This window comes from Danio rerio, chromosome 13, assembly GCF_049306965.1.
Source record: "Danio rerio strain Tuebingen ecotype United States chromosome 13, GRCz12tu, whole genome shotgun sequence".
NCBI lineage: Eukaryota > Metazoa > Chordata > Actinopteri > Cypriniformes > Danionidae > Danio > Danio rerio.
In genome coordinates, this window is record NC_133188.1 from 936,180 (window position 1) to 954,889 (window position 18,710).

The window sequence follows — 18,710 nt, forward strand, 5'->3', positions numbered from 1 at the left end:
CTTTGGCAGCGATTACAGCCTCAAGTCTTTCTGAATATAATGCCACAAGCTCTGCACACCTTTGGGAATGTTTGCCCATTCCTCTTTGCAGTACCTCTCAAGCTCTATCAGGTTGGATGGGAGGCAAAGGTGAACAGACAATTTTAGATCTCTGAATGTTTAATAAGATTTAGGTCTGGGCTCTGGCTGAGCCACTTAAAGACATTCACTGAGTAGTTGTGAAGCCACTCCATTGATATTTTGGCGGTGTGCTTAGGGTCATTGTCCTGCTGGAAGATGAACCGTCGCCTCAGTCTGAGGTCAAGAGCACTCTGAAGCAGGTCTTCCTGACTAGTCTTCCAGCTCCTGCTGCTGAAACACATCCCCACAGCATGATGCTAACACCACCATGCTTCACTGTAGGGATGCTGTTAGCCTGGTGATGAGCGCTGCCTGCTTTTCTCCAAACGTAACGCCTGGTGTTCACTCCAAACAGTTCGGTTTGAGTCTCATCAGAGCAGAGAGTTTAGTTTCTGATGCTCTGAGAGTCCTTCTTCTGGTAAACTCCAGGCAGGGAGTGTCTTCCGTCTGGCCGCTCTACCATACAGATGCCTGATTGGTGGATTGCTGCACAGATGGTTGTCCTTCTGTAAGGTTCTCCTCTCTCCACAGAAGAACGCTGGAGCTCAGACAGAGTGACCATCGGGTTATTGATCACCTAAGGCCCTTCTCCCCTGATCACTCAGCTTAGATGGCCGGCCAGCTCTAGAAGAGTCCTGGTGGTTAGACATCTTCCACTTACAGATGACGGAGGCCGCTGTGCTCATTGGAACTTTCGGAGCAGCAAAAATGTTTCCGTAACCTTCCCCAGCCTTGTGCCTTGAGACATTTATAAACAGTGTTCAAAACGGAGGATATTAAAGGAGGATGTAGACGACTGGATGATGCAGGAATGAACCAGAGGATGAATAGAGAACCAGGAACACGGATAGACAAACTCAGGGATGATGATAACAACCAGAGGAGGGACCAGGGGAAACCACACTGAAGCAGACACTGGAGATCAACGGAGACTAGAGAGGTAAGTAACTTTTGAATATTAATCGACACTGATCATGAGGATCATTCTTGTCGTAATGAGGTCGGACACTGAGTGAAGTGAGGTGCTGGGATTTATGGGGCTGAAGTTATGACGTACAGGTGCGGGGCTGATCAGTAAGCAGGTGACTGTGAGCAGGGAGAACCTAGCCTGGCTGTTACAATACAGTATTAGTGAAATTAACTTTAATACATGCTATTTAAATCTATTTCATTATAGCTAAAGTTCACAAACGAAACCTTATAGTGAAGTGTTTGCATGCATTTTAATGCAACTGATTACAAATTTGCACTGGAGTTTGCATCCCTACAATGTATAGGCATCAAAAATATAGTTTTGGACACTATTTGACACCAATTTTAGACATCAGTTTGATGTCATTTTAAGATCAAGATGCATTGAAATTTAACTTAAAATAATAACTTTTAATTAATGCTTTCAAATGAATAATGCACTTCTTATATTGCAATATGTTATATGTCGTTATTTTTGTGGTCAAAATTGCATCAATGTTTGGATGCCAAATAGACCTCAAGAAATTGACATCAAATCCATTTATATATTTTTAATTCATCTCAGTGCTTTGAATGCAAATTTACACTGGAGTTTGTATCCCTGCAATGCATTAGCATCAAAAACACGCCAAAAATATATATATATATTAGCGCTATTTGACCCCAATGTTAGATGTCCGTTTAATGTTATTTTAAGATCAAGATAGTTCACATGCATTGTAAAGATTGATTAAAGTCTCAGATGAATAACAATATTTTGGTGGTCAAAATCTTAGAATAGACGTCAAGAATTTGACTGCTGTAAATAAAATTGATTGATCTTAAAATATCTATACTTAAAATATATTTAATATCTAAACCTCTTTACATAAAACAGGTCATTTGTGTTCAAGACCCTGCAAACGTTCATTGTTGATCATATTTATCAGCCTTTTTCACTAAAAGTGGCTCTGATTTAGTGTCTAAAATCATAAATGAAACACAGCTAAATATTAAGATTGTTCAATGGTAATAGATGTAAATATAGACTTATAGATTATAAACATGTCTGTAAAGCTTCTTTGAGGCGACGTGTATTTTGGACAGTACAAATAAATAACTCCACTTGAATGAACCAAGTTCAAGATTGCAGACTGTTAGAGAAGGTAGAAGAGGAGCACTAGAAAATAATGAAAACAGATGGGTTTAATCTGCACAAACACAAGTGCTCCTGTGTGTCAGTGAGCTGCAGGAACAACATGTACATCTCCTATCATTGTGCTGTAAGCAGTTCAATGTGAATTAAGGCATCTATCGTTTATAAGAGACTCACAGTATGTATACTTTGTCTTATAGATAAATTGTTTATCTCACGAGGCTGTAATGCCAGAAAGCCAAAAATACTATACTAAATATACCACTAAATATGTATACCAAATACTACACTCACTGGCCACCTATTAGGTACACCTTACTAATACCGGGTTGGTACCAATGGACCCAAAGTGTGCCAAGAAAATCTCCCCCACACCATTACACCACCACCACCAGCCTGAACCGATGGATCCATGCTTTCATGATGTTGAGGCCAAATTGTGAGCCGAGCATCCGAATGTGTCAGCAGAAATGGAGACTCATCAGAGCAGCAACGTTTCTCCAATCTTCTATTGTCCAGTTTTGGTGAGCCTGTGTGAATTGTAGCCTCAGTTTCCTGTTCTTAGCTGACAGGAGCGGCACCCGGTGTGCTCTTCTGCTGCTGTAGCCCATCCGCCTCAAGGTTGGACGTGTTGTGTGTTCAGAGCTGCTCTTCTGCAGACCTCGGTTGTAACAAGTGCTTATTTGAGTTATTTGAGTATTGGCTGGGTCAGTTGGTGTTTCTGAGTGGAGTTTGCATGTTCTCCCCATGTTGGCGTGGGTTTCCTCCAGATCCCCCACAGTCCAAACACATGTGCTAGGGATTGGGTAAACTAAATTGGCCATAGTGTATGAATGTGAGTGTATATGGGTTTTTCCCAGTACTGGATTGCAGCTGGAAGGGCATCCGCTGTGTAATAAATATGCTGGAATAGTTGGCGGTTCATTCCGTGGCGGCCACCCCTAATGAATAAGGGACCAAGCTGAAGGAAAATTAATGAACAAATGAATGATTAATAGCACTTTATAAATAAACATTAATAAAATTAAATATTAAATCAAATTTAATTTAATTTTTAATTTTTAATTTAATTTAATTTAATTTAATTTAATTTAATTTAATTTAATTTAATTTAATTTAATTTAATTTAATTTAACAGCCCTTTCTAAAGAAGTGGTGCATGCTTGTTTTGTTTGGACTTCTGACGTCCACAGTATATAACTGGATTTATTTGATTAATTGATCTTTTATCTGCCTATTACCATGTAAACAGAAAGGAAATGATTTTGAATACTGAATGAGCCATGCTCGAAGCTGCTGCCAATAAACAAACACTTGAATGAGTGAGTCAGGTTGTTTTTCTCCTTAGCAGAAATCAATAGCTTATAGTTGAGACTTGACTGTTTCAGCACTCACAGTGGATCACATCCTGTTTATCACAAGGCACACTATGAAATTGCAGCTACATATTTACAGGATAAACATTGTGTTATTGTTATCAAAACAAAAGCTTTAATGCAACAGTTTTTAATAGTAACACAAATCACAGTTATTTCAGTATAAAATAATGTTTGTATGTGTATTTAGGATTATTAATGTGCATTTTGCATTATTATTAATAGATTGAGTATGCTGTAAATTATACATTTGCCATATATCAATGCAATTTGAGAAAAATAAATGGAAAATGTCTTAATTGTATGTGCATATGACTGGCTGTCATTGTTTTAATCATTCATTCATTTTTTCTTCAGCTTAGTCCCTTATTTTTTAGGGGTTGCCACAGTGGAATGAACTGCCAACTATTCCAGCAAATGTTTTATGCAGCGGATGCCCTTCCGGCTGCAACCCAGTACCTGGAAAAACCCATGCACTCTCACATTCTCACACACACACACACGCACACACACACACACTCATACACTACTGCCAATTTTGTTTACCTAATTCCCCTAAAGCGCTAGTGTTTGGACTGTAGGGGAAACCGGATTAACCGGAGGAAACCCACGCCAACATGGGGAGAACATGCAGACTCCACACAGAAACACCAACTGACTCAGCCGGGGCTCGAACTGTTTGTTTGGCGACATCTTGTGTCTGAATAATGCACAGGTTAGTGTATACTCCAACAACTGTTTTGGTTTTTGACTGTTTGGCGCCATCTAGTGTCTGAATAATATGCAGGTTAGTGTATACTCCATCAGCTGTTTTAGATTTTGACTATTTGGTCCGTCTTGTGTCTGAATAATGTGCAGGAGCACCCTGAGGAAACCCACACCAACGTGGGGAGAACATGCAAACTCCACACAGAATTGCCAACTGGCCTAGCCAGTGCTCGAACCAGCGACCTTCTTGCTGTGCGGCCACAGTGCTAACCACAGAGCCACTGTGTCACCCTATGATATTGTCAACAACACAGAGATATGAGTCTACAGGTTTTCTGAGATCCTTTTAAAACACTGACCTTACACCATTATAAAAGTAAAAGAGTGAGCTGAGCACTTCTGCAGCTCAACATCAAATACAGACATGTAACTCCAGCCTGCACAGTCGTGGATAGTTATATAATGGCTTCTCAATTTATAAATAAATAAATACCCAAGAAAAGTCAAGGCTATTCAACACAAAGACCTTTTCAGCATCCAGTCAATGCTCCATCTGAAGAGTAATCATCCTAAACTGCCCACATAACATTTATCATAATAACATTAATAGTCCAAAGAATGCCTATTTTGCTGAGCTGTGATTACTCTTTTTTTGTGTGTAAATGCTTGGAAGGAGTGCTAGAAAGTGTCCCCCTATTGTGTATTCTCACACTTTTCCTTCCTGTAGAAGGGATAATGTATATCTAGCCAATTGGTTTTGCAGAATAAAGCCCTACAAGTTTATCAGCAGCAATTGTATAAGACTGAAGACTACTCTGTCGGCTGCTTTTCGTTTCTGTCAGCTTTACATTTTTCACCGTTTGTCTCCATCTAGTGTCTGAATAATGTGCAGGTTAGTGTATACTCCATCAGCTGATTTAGTTTTTGACTCTTTAGCACCATCTAGTGTCTGAATAATGCACAGGTTAGTGTATTCTCCATCAGCTGATTTAGTTTTTGACTCTTTAGCACCATCTAGTGTCTGAATAATGTGCAGGTTAGTGTTTACTCCATCAGCTGATTTAGTTTTTGACTGTTTGTCTCCATCTAGTGTCTGAATAATGTGCAGGTTGGTGTATACTCCATCAGCTGTTTGTGTTTTTGACTGTTTGGTGCCATCTAGTGTCTGAATAATGTGCAGGTTATTGTATACTCCATCAGCTGATTTAGTTTTTGACTGTTTGTCTCCATCTAGTGTCTGAATAATGTGCAGGTTAGTGTATACTCCATCAGCTGATTTAGTTTTTGACTCTTTAGCACCATCTAGTGTCTGAATAATGTGCAGGTTAGTGTGTACTCCATCAGCTGATTTAGTTTTTGACTGTTTGTCTCCATCTAGTGTCTGAATAATGTGCAGGTTAGTGTATACTCCATCAGCTGATTTAGTTTTTGACTCTTTAGCACCATCTAGTGTCTGAATAATGTGCAGGTTAGTGTGTACTCCATCAGCTGATTTAGTTTTTGACTGTTTGGCTCCATCTAGTGTCTGAATAATGTGCAGGTTAGTGTATACTTCGTCAGCTGATTTAGTTTTTGACTCTTTAGCACCATCTGGTGTCTGAATAATGCGCAGGTTAGTGTATACTCCATCAGCTGATTTAGTTTTTGACTGTTTGGCTCCATCTAGTGTCTGAATAATGCGCAGGTTAGTGTATACTCCATCAGCTGATTTAGTTTTTGACTGTTTGTCTCCATCTAGTGTCTGAATAATGTGCAGGTTAGTGTATACTCCGTCAGCTGATTTAGTTTTTGACTCTTTAGCACCATCTGGTGTCTGAATAATGTGCAGGTTAGTGTATACTCCATCAGCTGATTTAGTTTTTGACTCTTTAGCACTATCTAGTGTCTGAATAATGCGCAGGTTAGTGCATACTCCATCAGCTGTTTGTGTTTTTGACTGTTTGGCGCCATCTAGTGTCTGAATAATGTGCAGGTTAGTGTATACTCCATCAGCTGATTTAGTTTTTGACTCTTTAGCACTATCTAGTGTCTGAATAATGCGCAGGTTAGTGCATACTCCATCAGCTGATTTATTTTTGACTGTTTGTCTCCATCTAGTGTCTGAATAATGCACAGGTTAGTGTATACTCCATCAGTTGATTTAGTTTTTGACTCTTTAGCACCATCTAGTGTCTGAATAATGTGCAGGTTAGTGTATACTCCATCAGCTGTTTTATTTTTGACTGTTTGGCGTCATCTTGTCTCTGACTAATGTGCAGGTTAGTGTATACTCCATCAGCTGTTTGTGTTTTTGACTGTTTGGCGCCATCTAGTGTCTGAATAATGTGCAGGTTAGTGTATACTCCATCAGCTGATTGTGTTTTTGACTGTTTGGCGCCATCTAGTGTCTGAACAATGCACAGGTTAGTGTATACTCCATCAGCTGATTTAGTTTTTGACTCTTTAGCACCATCTAGTGTCTGAATAATGCACAGGTTAGTGTATACTCCATCAGCTGTTTGTGTTTTTGACTGTTTGGCGCCATCTAGTGTCTGAATAATGTGCAGGTTAGTGTATACTCCATCAGCTGATTTAGTTTTTGACTCTTTAGCACTATCTAGTGTCTGAATAATGTGCAGGTTAGTGTATACTCCATCAGCTGTTTGTGTTTTTGACTGTTTGGCGCCATCTAGTGTCTGAACAATGCACAGGTTAGTGTATACTCCATCAGCTGATTTAGTTTTTGACTCTTTAGCAACATCTAGTGTCTGAATAATGCGCAGGTTAGTGTATTCTCCATCAGTTGATTTAGTTTATGTTGTATTTTTGTTTGTCTGTCTCCATCTAGTGTCTGATTAATGCGCAGGTTAGTGTATACATCTTCAGCTGTTTTGTTTCTGTCAGCTTTGTGCTTTTGTTTTATATATTCCAATACATATATTCAAAGCAATCAATTGTGAATAATCTTTATCAAACACTAGTTTTGACATTTCATTTTAATTTTAACAGCTGTGAAAGATTTAGTACTATAGTGCCAAGGCATTTTTTTTACCTTGTTATCATTATATTCAGGGGCATTTTTGTTCATTTTATTGCTATGAGCTAAAACTGAAGTGTGGTAAATTATAAGTCTGGACGGGTGAAGCAATTACCTCATGTGCAGTGTTTTATGGTAGCGACCAGGTCACCGCTGGGCTATTTTGACATCTCCATGGCAACAGTAACCCTCTCCGAGGAGCAGCATTATGTTTAGTGTTGTTCTACATCAGGAATTCTGCTATAGAGTTTATTTTTAAAACTTTGCCGAGCAATCAGTTCCCCCTTCACTCTCAGACTGTAGTGGTGCATAAAGCTATCTCATTGTTACATAATATTTGTGCTTTTATGATTTATGAAAATCCATTTTTCCTTGGAGAAAATGGAGAAGTATTTGACTTTCGAGCCCCCGACTGTTCTGCGCCATCTAACATTCACAAATCCTCCTCCTCATCTCGCCGTCAGAGCTGTGAACTTATTTTGTCAGGGATTTTTTAGTCAGTCAGTGAATCTAAAAAGAGCAGGCATGATAATTAAGACAAGACTCATGCATAATTCAAGGCGTTTGCAGTTTTCTGTGACCCACAGCATATCCAGATTTACTTCTGACATCAGTCTGTTGCTTTGTGAGTCATGCCATGACTGGATGAAAACAAACAAAACAAAACAAAAACGCAATCAGCTCTATTTTTGTGTTAATTAGCAGTATGACTGAAAGTAAGAGGGACAAGCATGAGCAATACCAGACGCTTACCACAATAACAAATGATCAGCTCGGAGATTTACACAATTATCTCCAGCATAACGAGCTACAAATCCCATTAGGCTAAAAACACCGCTGAATGTTTTCTGCAACATTAGCACGCTCAATGCTTGACAATTCTTAAAAAGGTCAGTCTTCATTTGCTTGAAATATAAAGGTAAAATAATACTAATGATCTGGTTTGGATTCACGCATTAGTCTATTGCACAAATGACACGTAATCAGCTGTGAACATGCAGCTATTTTATTAAGGGGTTTTTGAGAGTATTAAATACCTTTAATTGTGGTAAACTCACATTATTATATTGCTCTTTTTGCTCTTAAAAACAGGCTCAACATTTGTGTGTGGAGTTTGCATGTTCTCCTTGTGTTGGTGTGGGTTTTCTCCGGGTGCTCCGGTTCCCCCTACAGTCCAAACACATGCACAAACATAAACTAAATTGGCTGTAGTGTATGAGTGTGTGTGTGAATGAGTGTGTATGGGTGTTTCCTAGTACTGGGTTGCTGCTGTTAGGGAATCCGCTGCATAAAATACATGCCGGAATAGTTGTCGGTTCAATCCGCTGTGGCGACCCCTAACAGTTAAGGGACTAAGCTATAGGAACATGAATGAAGGATTGGAGTTAGTCATTTTTTAAAGTGTACATGTTTTCAGTGTATGGTCAATTGCATGAGTAAATGAGGTCAAATGTGCGTCACTTATGGTGCAATTTCTCTCTGAGTTTCCCCCGTGTACATCGCAAACCAAGAAAGGATATGAAACGATGTGACTCACGTTCGTGGGGTTCCAATTGCAGACTGTGGATCAGAGCTGTGTGATTGTGCTCATCTCCAGTCTGATTGGTGTCAGTGATATTTCTCACCCGTGTCTCCTGAAGTGTCAGCCGGCTTCATTTCTTCTGGCCGTTTTGCAGAGCTGAGTGTATTTTATCTGACAGATGTGGGGATTCAGCGCTTTCTGTCTGTCTGAATCATTGTTGGCAGCTTTTACACCGAGTCCAGAGCCTGGCCTTTCTGTAGAGCCACACTTACAGGACAGAAATGAACAGCTACAGTAAATGTGCGGTATGCGTTAATATCAAACACACACACACACACACGGATGTGAAATGTTGATGTGTCGTTTTGTTTTTTAAACATATTGATTCAGGAACCTAATCATAACGTAATGCTGTGTTCACACCAGACGCGGAACGAGCGTCAATCGCCAGTGGTTTACATGTTAAGTCAATGCAAACACGCGAATAGACATCCTGCATACGATACGAGCGAATAGCGCGGCGCAAATGATGCGAAATGTGTGAATGACGCGAAATGCTCTCGTCATTGGGGGTTTGCGCAAATCTTACTAAAGTGTACAAATGAGATTCATGCAAATTAGCCACTAAATCAAAACGTCACGAATTGCTGTGAGATTGTGTTGGATTCACCTGATTTGTTGACAAATGCGTTGCAGATCCATACCTTCGACAGTTCGTGGGTCCTTCACTGGGCCTTTACTCTTTCGCAATGAAACTTTCCAAAGACTTCTGTTCATTACTCATTTGGTGCTTTTGAGTTCAATTTTGGCGCTCAAGTAACCAAGGCGTTAGCAAGAGCATATGGTCATTTTTCAAAATAAAAGGCTTTTTTTTTTAAATAAAAGTGTGGTCAGACTAAAATAAATAAATAAATAAATAAATAAATAAATAAATAAATAAATAAATAAGCAAGCAAACAAGTGAATGAATGAATGAATGAATGAATGAATGAATGAATGAATGAATGAATGAATGAACAAATAAACAAACATACAAACAAATAAATAAATAAATAATAAATAAACACATAAATAAATAAATAAATAAATAAATAAATAAATAAATAAATAAATAAAAATTAATTAATTAATTAATTTAAAAATAATGAAAAAATGCATAAATAAATAAATAAACACATAGCTAAACAAACAAACAAATAAAAAAATACAAATAAATAAACAAAAAAAATAATAATGAAAAACAAATAAATAAATAATGAAAAAACAAACAAACAAATAAATAAATAAATAAATAAATAAATAAATTAATTAATTAATAAATAAACAATGAGTAAACACATAAAGAAAGAAAGAAAGAAAGAAAGGAAAGAAAGAAAGAAAGAAAGAAAGAAAGAAAGAAAGAAAGAAAGAAAGAAAGAAAAAATACATAAATAAATAAACACAGATAAACAAACAAACAAATAAATAATGAAAAAGTTAACAATAAAATAAATAAATAAATAAATAATGAAAAAACAAACAAACAAATAAATAAATAATTAAAAACACAAACAAACAAACAAACAAACAAACAAACAAACAAATAAATAAATAAATAAATAAATAAATAAATAAATAAATAAATAAATAAATAAATAAATAAATAAATAAATAAATAAAATTGAAATAAATAATGGTTTAATTTGTGGCCCGGTACCAATTGATCCACCGATTGGTACCAGTCCGCAGCCCGGTGGTTGAGAACCACTGCTTTATAAGAGTTGTTTTTTAAGAAAAAAAAGTGAATGTTCAATGCAGGATTTAACGCAATTCCTTCGTGTTGAAAAATTGTTCAACTGTTCACGCATTGTTCAAATTTAATCACATACTTGCTGATGGCCAAATCTGGCATTTGTTGAGTGGTAATTTGTTTGTATTTGTTCATGTTATCTGTCATTTTAAAAGTCCAGGTTGGTGAAATGAGTGTTCAGAGCTGAGCTGTTTGTAGACTGTGAGTGTGCCTGGAATGCAAAGTAGCTTTAAGATGCTAATATGTCCATCTAATGCAAATAGTGCAGAACAGAAGCAAAAAACAGCAAATATTTAAACTGTGGCATTTCCGTGTCATGCATAATGTGCTTTTCCACACTGTAAGGTGTTTAAAAACATTACGAGTAAAAGGTTTTATAACATTATGTAGCGTCTGGCTTCTGTCCGCTTTATTTACTTGGTGGTAATAAAACTCTAATGTGCACAAGCTCTGGTTAATGGACAATGATAATAATGTGCAAACATGCTGCAGTGATTGTACTTCACTGAACTGAGTTTTCGTGGAGCTTAATAAAAGAGACTGAGATTTAAAAAAAATGATATTATTTTATGTAATGCACTTTATGGTTAATGCCTACAGTAATGTCTAAGGTAATGGCACACAGTGACACCTAATGGCTTGAAACTCAATTAGTGAACATTTGCACGAAAGCATATTGGCTTTACTCTGCTTTAAATGACAGGTTTAAGTATCTCTTCACTAGGGTCAGAAGAGCGACAGACAAGCAGACAAAATGGTTTCATTACTTGAATTCTTTATTTTATTATCACTGCAGGGTGATCGATATGCATGTACATGGTGGTAATAAATAAATCAGATTTTCTTGCGCACATTTGGAAAGTAAGAAAGTTAATGTCTATTAAAGAAAAGAAAAATCCAATGCCTATAAAGCCTTTAAAATGCATTTATTTATTGATTTAATTGATTTTGACATTCATTTAAAGTTATAGTATCTAGACAAATGTATGTTTCCAGAAATATAATCAGAGGCAAGTTTTACAAAGAATGAGCCATGGGTTTTAAATAAAGAATGAATGAAGAAGCCAATGAACAAACAAACAAACAAACGTACAAACAAACGAATGAATATATGAATGAATAAATAAATAAATAAATAAACAAATAAATAAATGAATAGATAAATAAAGTATTAAATAAATACACAAATAAAGAAATATGTAAATAAATACACTAATAAATAAATTAATAAATTATTTAATTAATTAATTAAAAATATGTAAATAAATACACAAATAAATAAATAAATGAATGAATGAATGAATGAATGAATGAATGATTGAATGAATGTATTAATTAATTAATTAACAATATGTAAATAAAGACACAAATAAATAAATGAATGAATGAATGAATGAATGAAATAATTAATAAAAAAATATGTAAATAAAGACACAAATAAATAAAAAAGAAAAAAATATGTAAATAAATACACAAATAAAAAAATGAAAAATAAAAAATATGTAAATAAATACACAAATAAATAAATAAATGAATGAATGAATAATTGCATGAATGATTGAATGAATGAATGAATTAATTAAAAATATGTAAATAAAGACACAAATAAATAAATAAACGAATGAATGAATGAATGAATGAATGAATTAATTAATTAATTAAAGAATATGTAAATAAAGACACAAATAAATAAAAAAAGAAAAAAATATGTAAATAAATACACAAATAAAAAATAAAAAATATGTAAATAAATACACAAATAAAAAAATAAAACAAACTAAAAAATATTTAAATAAATACACAAATAAATAAATAAAAATAAATAAATAAATAAATATTCATTCCCTTTATTTATCTGGGGTCGCTGGGAAACATTCATACACTACAGACAACTTAGCTTACCTAATTCACCTGTACCACATGTTTTTTGGACTTGTGGGGGAAACCAAAGCACCCAGGGGAAACCCACACCTACACGAGGAGAACCAGCAAACTCCAAAACGATTGTGGTAAATCTTCATGTTTGTGAGGACTGTCCCTTTAAAGAAAAGACAGGCTGCGATTCAGAAAAACACTTCAATCAAAGCAGTCTGTAGTCACCCAGAGAGTAATGAGTATTAATTATCTTCACTGCTATGAAAAAATAAATTACACTCATTTGCTTCAAACTCGACCTCTGCTGGTATATCAGTCGTACACCCTGTACACAGGAATACAGGTATTTTCAAAACGGCAGCTTTTCTATTTGTTTTGGATAATATGCATTAAACCTGATCTGAAAACTGCAGCCAGGGTGAAGATTTTTATTTTAAAAATGGTAAAAAAAACAACAGCAAAAACAAAAAACAAAAAAAGCAAAAAAGGGACAAACACACCACATTATGTGTAATTTAAAATTTTAAATTAAATAAAGCATGGGCTGTCACAGTGGCGTAGTGGTTAGCACGATCGCCTCACAGCAAAAAGGTCGCTGGTTTGAGCCTTGGCTGGGTCAGTTGGCATTTCTGTGTGGAGTTTGCATGTTCTCCCCGAGTTGGCGTGGGTTTTCCCCGGTTGCTCCGGTTTCCCCCACAAGTCCAAAGACATGTGGTATAGGTAAATTAGGTTGGCTTAATTGTATATGAGTGTGTGTGTGTGTAAATGAGTGTGTATGGGTTTTTCCCAGTAATGGGTTGCAGCTGGAAGGGCATCTGCTGGGTAAAACATATGCTGAATTAGTGGTTCATTCCGCTGTGGCGACCCCAGATTAAAAATGAAATAAGCTGAAAAGAGAATGAATGAATGAATGTACATCCTGAAAAAAGTCTTTACAGTGTTCTACTTAAGACTCAAGCAGATTTGAAACAAGTAAACAATGAATAAATGATGACAGACTTTTATTTATTTATTTATTTTTATGAACTGTCCCTTAAAGTTCCTGACAAACACAAACAGACCGTGGGACTGCAGGACTTCTCATGTAATATGTATTCACTGTATGTTGTTTGCGCTGCACAGATGGTCTGCATGAGTTTTCAAAGCGTCTCGTCTCAAGTACATTCACACTTGTCAGAAAACACTGGCAGCCGTGAAATCAGACAGGCACTCTCCTGTCAGCTTTTATTCATGCATTTCTGAACAGTCCTTTTAAAATATACTCAATGGATCGAGACAGACGTGCAGAGTCTACATGCTGATCAATTATATAAGAGTGTTGCTGTAATGTCTGGATTAAAGTGTCTGAAACATTAATAAATGTAGGGTTTCTTCTTAGCACCCGGAGGAAACCCACGCCAACACGGGGAGAACATGCAAACTCCACACAGAAACGCCAACTGGCCCAGCCGGGACTCGAATCGGACAGTCCTAGCCACTGAGCCACCGTGCCACTCTATATTCTCAACATTATGCACAATATACAAAACAGAAGAAGTGACTTTAATGCATGGAGAAGAACTATTCCAAGACTAAAACAAGTGTTCATAGTGTTCTGATTGCCTGCATTATTTATAAGAGCTTTTTATTACTATCGACACACAATTGTGTGAACCTGATGTGCCAAACGATGTACTGTATATGAGAATCATCTGCAAAGATTGCTGTCGCCCAAATGCAGACCGTCTGTCCATTTATAGTTGTTTATGGGCGGATCTTGACCTTTTCAAAATGGCAAATGCACCGAGATCACAGTAATCAGGAGCATTTTCTAATGTCATACATACATATTAAACTGTCTGCCACCTGTTACCAACCAGCAACGGCAAGATACTATGGGTTTACAAGACAAAACATACAATCCAGAGAATGAATTATCTATATGTGTACACACTGCAAAAAGAAATGCTTTTCTTATTTAGGATTTCAGTCTCGTTTCTTGTCTAAATATCTAAAAATTCCTTATTCAAGAAGCATTTTCTAGACAAGTAAAAAATATAGTCTTGTTTTAAGAATGAATATGGCAAATTGTGTAGAGTTTTTGCTTTGAAACAAGCAGAATAATCTTATCTTGTCAAAACACAACTAGATTATTCAGCTTAATTCACTGGCAGATTATTTTGCTTGTTTTAATGGAAATCTCACTTCATTTTGGCGCATTATTTCTTAAAACAAGACAAATTTTTTTGCATGTCTAAAATATGATTATTGGTTTAATAATTTTTACATATTTGGACTAGAAACAAGTCAAAAACTCTAAAGCAAGAAAGGCATTTAGTGTAGTGCAGTGTTCTTGTTTCTTCAAGAGCTCTATTATTATTACCATGTGTCCTTTGCTCATATGAGCTGCAACATTCACAATACCAAGGTCTGCGGTAAAAGCCTCTCGATATAAGACAGAACATTTCTCATTAAATTCATCCAGGAATAAGTGAACTGTGGCATACACAATAATTTGTATACTCTACAGTACTTTGTCTTGTTTGTGTCTATTTTAACATGTCCATCTTTAACATTCTGAACACAACTATGTTCATATCATAGCATTGCCATTCGAGAAGCAATGCAATAGCTATTTATTCCACACAACAGAGAACAATAACCATAATTACTAGATGACAATATTGCAAGCATGGCAACACAAATACTGAAATTACTCTGTATTATATGAGATACCAACGAATTTTAATTGTTCTCATTTTATAGTTCATCATTTTAACATGGCACTAGATGTATTGGTAACACTGAGTGCTCTAATATTCTTTAATCAATGCTTGACTAATGCACAGATCACTCCGAAATCTTTAGTTTAGCTGTTCATAAGTACTGCATGAACTTTTCATATATTAAACATATTACGTAATCTATCATTTGTTTTAAATGTCAAAGTGGTTTTAAAGTGTGGCAATATATTCTCAAAGCAGGTGCATTGTACTGGCATGGTTCTCTGCAAATTGCACACCGCTGTAAAAGTGTAAGGGTGAGATTCAGCATTTGTTAATTATTTTTATTGTTTATTTGTTTGTTTTAATGTTTGTTTCTGTGCTTGCTTGTTTGTTTGATTTATTTTTTTTCTTGCTTTCATGTTTGTTTGTTTGCCTGCTGGCGCTTGTTTGTTTGTTATTTTGTTTGTTTCCTTGCTTGCATGTTTGTTTGGTTGCTTGCTTTATTGTTTGCTTGCGTTTTTGTTTGTTTGGTTGTTTTTTCTATGTTTGTTTGCTTGTTTGTTTTTCTTGCATATTTGCTTGTTTATTTTTTTGTTTGTTTGCTTGCTTGCTTGTTTGTTTGTTTTCTTGCATGTTTGATTGCTTATTTGCTTATTTGATTTTTTTGTTTGTTTGTTTGTTTGTTTGTTTGCATGTTTGTTTTCTTGTCTGTTTGTATGTTTGCTTGCATGCTTGTTTGTTTTTTGCATGTTTGTTTGTTTGTTTGTTTTCTTGCATGTTTCTTTGTTTTGTTTGTTTGTTTACTTGCTAGCTTGCATGTTTGTATGTTTGTTTGGTTTCTTGCCTGCATGTTTGTTTACATGTTTGTTGATATAGTAGTTTGTTTTGTTGCAGAACAATTCACATTGAAACAACATAACATAATGCCAAAATGAAGTGGGTTTCTCCTTAAAACAAGCAAAATAATCTACCAATAATGTAAAGAATATAATATTATTTCAAAGTGAAAACAACATCATTTCGGCAGATTATTTAGCTTGTTTTAAAGTAAAACTCACTTAATTTTGACCTATTGAGACAATATTTTTGCTTTTCTAAAAAATACTACTTGATTTAAGATTTTATAAGTTTTTTGTACTAGAAACAGGACTAAAAATCTTACCAAGAATAGCATTATTTTGCTGTGTACTCGGCGGTGATTGCACCAAAAGGGAAAACCGACTCAAAAGGGATTCAGCCGAACTAATTTAGGCAGGTGTAAAAGCCCCATCAGAGATTGACCTATCCATGCCGAACACACTGCAGTCACACTCCACTTATAATCAGAATAAAAATGAAGTGATGCTTGTATTTAATTTCCATCTAAGAATATCAAGGGTTTCCTTTTCCTTGCACATACACATTTCCACAAGCATGTTGCCACGGTAACAACTTCAAAACCAGCTCCTATGATTCCCATACAGGAAAAAATTGATTTGATGCAGAATGATGATGGCAATTTCGTTTGTAAGCACTGACAGACATGAAATGATCTGGACAATCAGCTAAATTAAAGCATCGGAAATGCTTGTGTCACATGGAAAATTGCAGCTTTGATGTGTAAAGGCTTTCATCAGTGCTGGGCTGAAATCTGAATTTGTATCGGGATTTGACAGAACTGTCGTGTATGCCTAAATAAATGTTAGATGATCTGAATAAATATGTTGTTTTGATGAGTGCGGGAATAGAGAATGCAGCCCCAATATTAGCAAAAGTTACTACAGAGTTTTATTGGCCTGTTAACTTCTGCACACTGCAAAAAAGCTTTACATACCATCTAGGTGCAAAATCTAAAACTAATGATGCAAAAGCATTCAATTTTTGCTATTTTAATGATGAAAATATACACTTTACGTCCCAACGCATGGTCTAACAAGGCTGTACTTATACTCTTAATGAGTTCTGGGTGTGTTTAGTGCACAGTCTCGTCTCTCATTCCCTTTAAGAGTCAGTTGCGTCGCTCTATGGTGCATTTCCTTTTTAAATGGTGACTTTATAAGTGTAAAAGCTGATCACTTCACTAGTAAAAAACAGTTCAACAGAGCATCTGCAGCACGAGGATAAAGAACGAGCCTCCTCCATTCAGCCTCTTCACTTTACTCCTTTACTTTGCTCCTTTACTTTACTCCTTTACTTTACTCCTTCATTTTACTCCTTTACTTTACTCCTTTACTTTACTCCTTTACTTTGGTGGAGTGAGGAAACGGTGGAAACTCACTCCACTGAACACATCCATTAGCCCACATGTTTCATTTCCTCTATTAAGAGAAAATATTTGCTCCAAAGCTATTTCAAAATTCAGTTCTAATCTCCAGCAAAGGAATAAATGAACAATAATAATAAAGTGTGCTCATGTCTACATGCATTCAGTTGCTGCCATGTTATTGGCTGATTTAGAAATTTGCATTAACGAGCAGTTGGACAGGTGTACCTAATAAAGTGGCCGGTGAGTGTATAGCATATACAAACATCACAATAATATGCAATATACATTAATCTTAGTATCATTGTTTCATGTTGATAGCTCTGCTCTGTTTCATAAATGTACTTTTGGGAATTTACTGATTTTTTTGCCGTCAGAGGAAGGATATAAAACACAGATCAGATCTCATCTAATATCTCCCTGTCTTAATCCATGTTTCAGTCTTTCCAGACAGACGGTAAAGTTTGACAGATAAGAAGCAGGTATTTACGTGTCGTGATTTTATTCGACAAGCATTTATTGTCTCCTAAAAAGTATCAGTCATCCTGGCGCAAAGCGATCGTTTCCATTCGTGTTTTTATGGGCATGTGAGCATGTGGAGAAAAAGGGCAAACTTCATCTCTAAAATCAAACAAAGAATGACGATAAATTATTATATGAATTTTCAACAGTAATGCCAATATGAGGTTTTACTTCAGGGTTCAGAAAGTGCCAGCAGCACGCCGCAAAACTGCTTTCATAAAATTTTCTATCCAAATATCTAAAGATTCCTTAATCAGGTAGGTTTTTCTAGACAAGCACAAAATTTAGTCTCGTTTTCAGAAATAATGAGTCAAAATTAAAAGAGTTTTTCTTTAAATAAGCAAAATAATCTGCCAATGTGGTGAGCAAACATATTAAGTCCAAAGGAAAAACTAGATTATTCTGCTGACCCTATTGGCAGGTATTTTTGCTTGTTTTAAGGAAAAACAAAGAAAATATTTTGGCATATTTCTGAAAACAGCTGGCTTCACACCAAGAAGGTTGCTGGTTCGAGTCTAAGCTGAGTAAGTTGGTGTTTCTGTGTTGAGTTTGCATGTTCTCCCCGTGTTGGCGTTGGTTTCCTCCGGGTGCTCTGGTTTCCTCCAAAGTACAGCACGTATTCATTGTTGCTCTTATAGTTGTGAAAATTGCTTCCTTGTCCTCATTTGTAAGTCGCTTTGGATAAAAGCGTCTGCTCAATGACTAAATGTAATGTAAGTGTAAAGTTT

The 18,710-nt window shown here is 35.8% G+C and overlaps 1 protein-coding gene across 1 annotated transcript in view; it reads left to right on the top strand.

The window, feature by feature from the left end:
• The window catches only part of nrxn1b (neurexin 1b), a 799,620-nt gene that overhangs the window by 310,057 nt on the left and 470,853 nt on the right, over positions 1–18,710 (top strand). The window lies entirely within an intron of this gene.